We start from the raw sequence: 9311 nt of genomic DNA on the forward strand, positions 1-9311 counted from the left end.
CATGTCTATCAGTTTGGATGTGGATACCATGTTCAGTGTACAAAGGTTTGTAGGATGGGTGACAATATTTACAGGGCATGCGGCTCTTTTCGCTGCCTCATCAGCGCGGCTGTTACCAAGTGACACCGGGTCCTTCTCTGAGGTGTGAGCTTTGCACTTGATAACAGCCACTCTGTCTGGAAGCTGGATAGCTCCCAGAAGTCTCCTAATGTATGTCGCATGCGCCACTGGTGTGCCCGCCGCCGTCATGAAATTTCGGAGGCGCCATAGGGCTCCAAAATCATGCACTACTCCGAAAGCATATCTGGAGTCGGTATATATGTTAACTGATTTTCCTTTGGCCAGTTCACATGCTCTGGTCAGTGCCACCAGTTCCGCTACTTGTGCTGAGTGAGGTGGTCCCAAGGGTTCAGCTTCCACAATACCTTCTCCATCTACTACCGCGTAGCCTGTGCACAGCTCTCCCGTCTCCGTCTGTCTATGACAGCTACCATCAGTGAATAAGGTTATGTCTACCTCACTTAATGGGCTGTCGCTTATGTCAGGACGTGCTGTAAAGGTCTGATTCAGATAGGTCATGCAATCATGCTTATCCTCACCATCACTAAACTCTGCTTTACCATTTTCAGCAACATTCCCATCACCCTCCACCCTTTGTGCCTTGGAGGGCACATGAGGGAGGAATGTGGCTGGGTTTAGTGTGTTGCATCTTTTAATGGTAATATTTACTGGGGCCATCAGCGCCAGTTCCCACTTGGTGAACCGTGCTGAGGACACATGACGTGTTTGGGCAGAATTTAGGAGGGCAGAGACAGCATGGGGAGCATGAACAGTTAAATCGTGTCCCAACACCACGTCCTCACTCTTGCTTACTAGTTGTGCTATTGCGGCCACACTTCGTAAGCAAGTTGGGAGTGAGCGTGCTACTGTGTCCAGCTGGCCACTGTAGTACGCTACTGGTCGGTTGGCATCACCATGTTTTTGGACAAGTACTCCTGCCGCACACCCAGCTGATTCCGTTCCGTACAGTTCAAAGGGTTTCCCATAATCTGGCATTCCCAGTGCTGGGGCCTTTGTTAGGCTCACCTTTAGTTCCTCGAAAGCCAGCTCAGATTCCTCAGTATGAGAGACCCGATCTGGCTTAGTTGAGGAAACCATCTCTTGTAGTGGTAATGCCAGAATAGAGAATCCTGGGATCCAATTGCGACAGTATCCACACATGCCTAGGAACGTACGGATCTGGTGCTGGGTCTGTGGCAGTACCATGTTTTGAATCGCTTGGATTCGGTCGTCGGTGAGGTGTCTCAGCCCTTGGGTAAGGCAGTGGCCCAAATACTTAACCCTGGTCTGGCATAACTGTAGCTTATCCTTTGATACTTTATGTCCTGTCTCTGAGAGATGCATCAGCAGCTGTCTAGTGTCATCCACTGATGACTCCAGTGACTCAGAACACAACAATAAGTCATCGACATATTGTATTAGTATCGACCCACTCATGGGTTGAAAGGATTGCAAACAATCATGCAAGGCCTGGGAGAAGATGCTGGGGCTGTCTATGAATCCCTGGGGGAGTCGTGTCCAGGTATACTGTACTCCTCTGTAGGTAAAGGCGAACAGATACTGGCTGTTTGGGTGTAAAGGGACAGAGAAGAACGCTGAACACAAATCAATGACTGTGAAATCAGTACAGTGAGGTGGGATTTGCATTAGGATGACAGCTGGGTTTGGCACTACGGGGAATTGGCTCTCAACTACTTTGTTTACCCCTCTTAAATCCTGCACTAGTCTGTAGCCCCTCCCCCCGCTCTTTTTCACAGGAAAGATGGGACTATTGGCCGTGCTGGAAGTTCTAACTAGGATTTCCTGTTGGAGCAATCGTTGGATCACTGGGAATACTCCTAGCTCAACTTCAGGTTTTAAAGGGTATTGCGGTATTTTTGGGGCTATCCTGCCTTCTTTTAAGCGGATCTCTACTGGAGCTACATTTGCCATCAGCCCAGCATCCTGTCCATCTTTAGTCCAAAGGGAACCCGGTATTTGTGCTGTAATTTCAGCTACCCTAGATGGATTTGACTCTACAACAGTGGAATACAACATTAGTCTCTGAGGACTGTCCAGCATATCTTGCACTTCTTGTGTAAGATTTTTAGGAGTGTCCAGGAATACCCCATAGGGGGTGCAATAGATGACACATCCCATTTTACATAGTAAATCTCTACCCAGGAGGTTAGTCGGGGCCGCTGCAGCCAACAAGAAAGAATGTTTGGTATGCAGAGGCCCGATTGTAACCTCCGCTGGTTTCGTCAGTGGGTAATGTTGTATTTTTCCTGTTACCCCAATTGCTGCTACTGATTGGTTAGTGAAACCCAAGTGAAGAGGAGTGTTGAGAACAGATCTGGCCGCCCCTGTATCAACCAAGAAGGTTTGCCTTACTCCAGCTATATTAACCTTCACCTGAGGTTCCTCTCTAAGGTGTTGTGTTAGTCTAACTGGCTGTAGGATACAGGTATGACCTGTTTCCTATTGTCTTACCTGGGTTGCCCTTAGTACAGTGTCAGCCATCAAATGGGGAGGAGGCATGTTGCGTGACCTGTCTGTCTCCTCCCATTGTCTAGGGGCTGGGTATCTCCGTGTCTCACCCTGGTGAGATTCCCATTCTCGCCTATGTGTTTTGTAATTCCTGGGGTTTCCTGACTTACATTGTGCCGCAATGTGTCCTTCCTTATTGCATTTGTAGCAAATAATGGGCTTTCTACTTGTGTCCCTGGTGTTTCGTTGATATGTAGTTTTATTTGGGGCATTTGTAAGAGCTTGGATGCTAACCATCATCAGTTTATCAGTTTGCAGTTCCCTGTGCTTCTTAATGTTACGGTCGTGGTCTACAGCAGATTCCCGTAGGGCATCTACTGTCATCCCACGCCAATTTGGAAAAGAAGTTTGGACTCTGGCTCTCAGGTTTTCTCTAAGCCCTTCCACCAGCACAGAGACAATCATCTCCCTCAGGTGGGTGTCGTCCTTAGGCTCGGAGACACCAGTGTATTTTGATACCGCCAGCAAACCCCGGTTGAAATATTCGCTAGCTGTTTCACCATCCTTTTGTTTGATAGTGAAAATCCTGCTATATTCCACTGCTGCAGGAAAATACACTCCCAACTGTACGTTGATCAGGCGTATATTTTCCTGGTTGATCTCATCATTTATCTCCTTGTCCACTTTCAATCCACTATCCTGAATGAATTTCGGGATGTCTATGTGAGTAGGGAGACAGGCCCTCAACATGATTCTCCAATCCTTGTTGGTGGGCTCATCAGAGTTTCCCAGATCCCTTACAAATTTCCGGCACAATGCCAGATCTTTCCTAGGATCAGGGAAATCTGTAATGATGGACCGCAGCTCTAACCGTGTCCATGGGTTTAGCATGGTCATCTTCCTGGTAGGTATCACACCCTCTCTGTCTGCCTTACCATAGGGAACCTCCAGTGTGCGCATAGGATATGTTTGTACCACATCCGCATTACTGGGACCTGCTTGGGAGTCGTCTGTGTCTGTGCTGTGTAGTGCCTTCTTACCTGGGTCCAAGACTATGCTGTTGGCATCAGCCGTCTCCTCTTCCTGTGCTGGAGCCCCAGCATCAGGTTTTGCTGGTTCAGCCTTTCCTTCAATCATATTAATTGCATGGGAGACAGCTAGTGCCAACAGCTGCTCGTTTTCCTCTCGGGTTTCCTTATAAGGGGATAAAACAGGGTACAAGTTAGCAACGGATAAATTACTGCTCATGTTTTGCTTATTAGTCATTAACCCCTTCGGCACATATGGGGGTGGGGGAGCTGTTGCGGCTACGGTTGCATTTTTATTGTGGCTGATTGTATCTGGCACTGCCAGACCTCTGATTCCCCACTGTTCCTGTCCTTCCTTCTGCCACAATTTAAGAATATCTATGTGCTTCACTCTCTCCTTACGACTGGAGAGTAGACATATTTCATCTTTTACTGCCGATAAGATTTCTGGATCGAAGCTACCAACACTGGGAAATTCTAACTTGCTGCCTTGTGTCATCTTTCTCCATTTCTTTTGGTAAACAACTGCTCGTTCACCGTCTTTACAACACATAATAAAAGCCGCCGATCCTTTTGGTCGGCTTGCTTCCTCCCTATCTGACACGTTATCACAGCGTGACCCGTTATTACCCATAATTACAGGAATAAACGTTCACAGCTAGTAGATACCGGTGGGTTATTACTTGTCTGAGAGCCCCCAACCACTCACTTCTCCACACAATGGCACTATTCCGCAATCAAGCGTGAAGCCCAATGTGCGAGGTAATGTTACTCAATCACCAAGCTCTCAACTAGCCGCGCACGTCTAGTTGACCTACAAGGTGCGGCCTAATTTTTCCAGGGTACAACAAACTTGTTTTCCTGTACCCCCAAAAACTGGATTTTCTAAAGTAGCTAATCGGATCACTGGGTTCCGATGTATCTTCTTGTACCCTCCTAGTGGATCAAAGTTCCACTGAAGGGGCAGTTCCTATGGCCACGTCGTCACGTGCACCCTGGTCCTACACTGGACTGTCCTACACTGGACTACACTGCGCTTGAGTCGTGCCGTCACACACCCGTTCGCCTCAGTTTTGTTTCACACTGGGCGCTAGTTACACCTAGGTCTTATGCTTATACTTGAAATATTTCTGTACAGAAAATCTTCCCAGGCTGGTAGCTTCTCACTAGATACTTATGCAGGTATAAATCCCTTTTAAATAGCTATAGGAATCTATTAAAATAATGCTTGAGTTGCTTGTTTTTTTGGGAAAATTAACAAAAAGAAAAAAAGGTACTCTTTACCTAGATGGGCGCCCGTCGCGGTCATCGCGGGTACATTTATGTCTGCCCGCGACGCGACCGACGCGATGCCCGCGATTTCCCATTGAAACCCATGTTAAACATGGAAATCGTGTCGGTCGCGTCGCGGCCGGCCATAAATGTACCCGCGATGCCCGCGACGCGATGCTCCCGATTTACCATAGGAATCAATGTTAAAAGGCGCGATGGACCCGATTTTACTGTTAAATGGCTCAATGGACCCGATTTGGCCATAGGAATCAATGTTAAATGGGCCACAGAGCCCATTAACCCTTAAATGTCCCCCCCAATTTTTAACGCCACCCCACGATCCACGCCAACCCGAAGCGTGGCGAGCGGCGGCGGTACGCGTCCTCCGACCTTTTCATGCCCTACTATCCACTAGGGCGTGGAGTGAGAATAGAATAGTGTGGCGAGCGCAGCGAGCCACCGAGCCCGAAGCGTGGCGAGCCCCGCGAGGGGACGCGGATACCTTCACAGTTATACGCGTCCCCTCGCGGGCTTCACAGGTGTCCGTGGCGACGCCGACACCTGTGAAGCCCGCGAGGGGACGCGTCTACCTGTGAAGGTATCCGCGTCCCCTCGCGGGGCTCGCCACGCTTCGGGCTCGGTGGCTCGCCACACTATTATATTCTCACTCCACGCCCTAGTGGATAGTAGGGCATGAAAAGGTCGGAGGACGCGTACCGCTGCGCTCGCCACGCTTCGGGTTGGCGTGGATCATGGGGTGGCGTTAAAAAATTGGGGGGGACATTTAAGGGTCAATTGTGCCTATTTGGGCTCTGTGGCCCATTTAACATTGATTCCTAGGGTCAAATCGGGTCCATTGAGGCATTTAACAGTAAAATCGCGGTCAATCAGCCTTTTTAACATTGTTCCCTATGGGAAAATCGCGGTCATCGCGGGCATCCCGATTTACCCGCGATGACCGCGATTTTTACCCCCGACGACCGCGATTTCAATCGCTGGCGCCCATCTAAGTAAAGAGTACCGAAAAAAACTTATTTTCTTTTATTAATCACCGCCCCATCCACAGTATATTACTATACTGTTTAAATAAAGCTAGTGATTCAATACTGTTCACCTTTGCGTTCCTATGTGTGCTGCATGTGCAGTGCCAGTGAACAGCCACGTGTGTACGTGTGTTTTGTTAAACCTGTTCACAGGCCGCCGATGAATCGGCCACCCACGTGTTCTATAGTGTATTTGCAAGGTTGCGCTCGAGTTTCGCTATACGCAGTAATTGCGCCTAAATGTGGAATAAATCCCTTAACTTCGTCCGAAAGTTACGTATCAAGATGCGAAATAAATCCCGCACTTAATCCGTAAATCACGTACAAAGATGCGAAAATTTCCCGATATGGGCACGTGCGCGCGCACCTTGCGTAATACACAATAGACGCTTTACGTTACTGTAAAAGGTTCAGAACTTGTCGCCACGTGGCGGAGTTCCTGGCCCTGCAGTAACTAACAATAAAAGTTATAGTTTTGCACAGAGGGGATCCTCTATGTACTATAATAAAGCACAGGCTCCACGTGTGCGAACCTTATCGCTCGTGGCACATATACTGTAATGAACAAGCAACTCAAGACACTATACCCCGTTAAACTACTTGTGGCAGGCAGAAGTACAGTTTGCTAAACACTTAATATATGTTTTAAAACACGTGGCTTTCACTTATTGTACTTCGGGTTCAACGCTAGCACTTCCCAAACCCCGCACCGCCGCGGACCCGGCCTATCCAGCAATGGATAATAATACTTCCACCCTTTTGCTGGGATAGGTCGGGCCGCACGCCTGGTACTGAGTTCTGGAATGTGAAACGGACGGACGAGCCCTCAATTGTTAATGACGATAAAATATGACCAAAGAAACAATAAGTGAAAAGCGCAGGTTACGTATTATGTCCGTAACCAGCGTACCCTTTATACCTAGCTACGTGCGAACAAAACGTAGCGCAGCGTAGCGTACCTTTATTGTGTATTGTACACCAAAGAACCAGTACTATATTAAGAGATTCTTTCGCAGTACTTAGACTCTAATCTGCGAATATACCTTTAAGGACAGTGTCCGTAATATACCTTATCGCTATGTGCGAATAAACAGACACGACCACTTAATAGAAGTAAGGAGATAGGAACTCCGCAAAAAGATGTATTTAAGTCCCTAACGGACAACAGGGGGTTACAGGAATAGAAAATACAGGTATAACAGGTAATACAATAGACTAACAATACAATATAATAATCAGGCTCTACTCGGGGAAGAAAAATCAGCCAACAATACAATAAGTATAAGTACCGTGAATGCAACCGTTTACCGTCTCCTCATCAAATATGCGCAGCGCAGTCCGGTCAGAGCTCGCTATCGTTCAGGGTTGAACTATAGCCCGGTCGAAGGTCAGGGAAAGGAAGATGTGCCGAGGTGACCAAGGCCGCCCTGGGTCACCTATCTTATAGGGTCAGAAGGGGGAGGTCAAAGGCCATTCCTATTGGTCGGGGGTCGTATGTCAGGTTCTCTGTGATTGGGGGGGGTAACATGATGCACCTGGTTTGAATGGGTGCAGGGGAGTGAACTTTTGGAGTTCTTTGTTTGTTGGTTTCGTCGTCAGGGGTTGTAAAAGCAGTAGAAACCAGTTACATCTGGATTCCTTTGTTATACCTTTTTCAACAGAAACTGTCCTGGGAATATGGAATATGTCCATAACTATCGGGCCGTGTATATTGCGAAATATTCGCAATGACCGGAATACTGCGCATAAGATACGGAACGGAACGGTACTAAACACTATACAGACAGATGTATGCAATGCTAACTAAGCTATGTGTGGCGTTCTAAACCTTTAACTATATTTTATTTAGTGTATGTTCTTATGAATTTATGTGTAATAGTATGGCTACGCTTCTGGTCCACTTTGTCACACAGACTCGGGTATGGAAACTTTATTAGCGCAACTCTGCGAACCAAAATGGCGGCCATACTATCCTAAAATGGCGTGTATGCAACTCGACTTTCACACTGCCTGGGGACATTTTATCACGCTTCTGAAGAAGGAACTTTGTTTTCCGAAACGCGTTAAGCGTGTTTATTTGCATTTGGACACTTGACTTCTGGGTACCTGTATCCACGGAGGAGGAAGATCCTGGACTGAGCCCCCCTTGATCCCGGACCAAGGGACCCTGGACAGGAGACTTCCGAGACATCTTTATGCCTGCTGCTTTGCCTTGGTTTCATTGTTACACGCTTTTATTATCGTCAACACTTTGTAAGTGTATCCTCCATATTAAAACCTTTTTTACCATAATGATCTGCACGATGTTTTTCCCTATTGTGTCTCCCCTTTATGCCTAATAGGGGAGAATCTATTTGGATCTATGTGAAATATTAAATCCATCCATGATATTCAAATCCTGTGCGACACATGACCAGTTGTATATGGTTTTGTATAAAAATATTTTTATTTGAGGCTATACATCCTCTGTACTTAGATACCACTGAGCGCTATCTTTCAGTTCCACTCCATCTTTTGCTGCATTTGTCTTTTTGAGTAGTTCGAGGTGTATCTACTCTGTGGTCCTGTATGTTAGCTGCACTGTGGTTTGATTGCGCATTCACATAGCTTGAACTATTGCACTTTATATAAGTGCACCCGGCGTATAAGACGACCCTCCCACTTGGAGGCATGTTTTTCAGGGGAAAAAAGTAGTTTTATACGCCAGCAAATACAGTAAGTGTACTTTAAAACTAAAGTAATTTATTGAAGTACTTTTCTGGGATCCAGCCATCTTGGTCCCCTCGAACTTTAACCCACCGGTAACAGAATATGGACTACATCATCGGAAAATACAAATGAGAATATGACATCTCTGTAAATGTATGGTTCATTCGTATTATTGGGTCTTATACGGACAATCTAATTTTTTTCCATTTGTATCAGGATCTGCCGTATACGCCCGTCTTAGTACATTTCCCCCTATGTGTCTCATGTTATATAATGGGGGATCCTGCCACATAGCATCAGACACCGACACCTGCCCTGTGGGAACACATTATCTTCCAGCTCTGACCCCAGTGACAGAGTAACAGATCCCACATTATGGGGCTCATGTGGAGGTGGCCGGGAGTTGTGTCTAAGTACCGGATGCCAAATGGGATCCATAAAGTTGCATGGTGCTGGGCCCGTGGGCTGTGAGTACCACAGAACGTGGCCGGCTTGGCAATCCCAGCACATGCACCTCCTACATAGGTACCCGGGGTATGACAAGGCGCAGAGTCATAGTGATGGCCCAAATATCAGTATACACCACACACATTACAGTACAGGGTCACACTGTGTATTTATTACATATATATTACAGAGAGGCTGTTATACATAAAGCACAGGTACAACAATGCGGTTATATAATGACTCAGTAATACATACACCAGCTGTTTTCCCATATACAGTCAGA

The sequence above is a fragment of the Crinia signifera genome, chromosome 6 (genome assembly GCF_055691185.1).
Source record: "Crinia signifera chromosome 6, ASM5569118v1, whole genome shotgun sequence".
Classification (NCBI taxonomy): domain Eukaryota; kingdom Metazoa; phylum Chordata; class Amphibia; order Anura; family Myobatrachidae; genus Crinia; species Crinia signifera.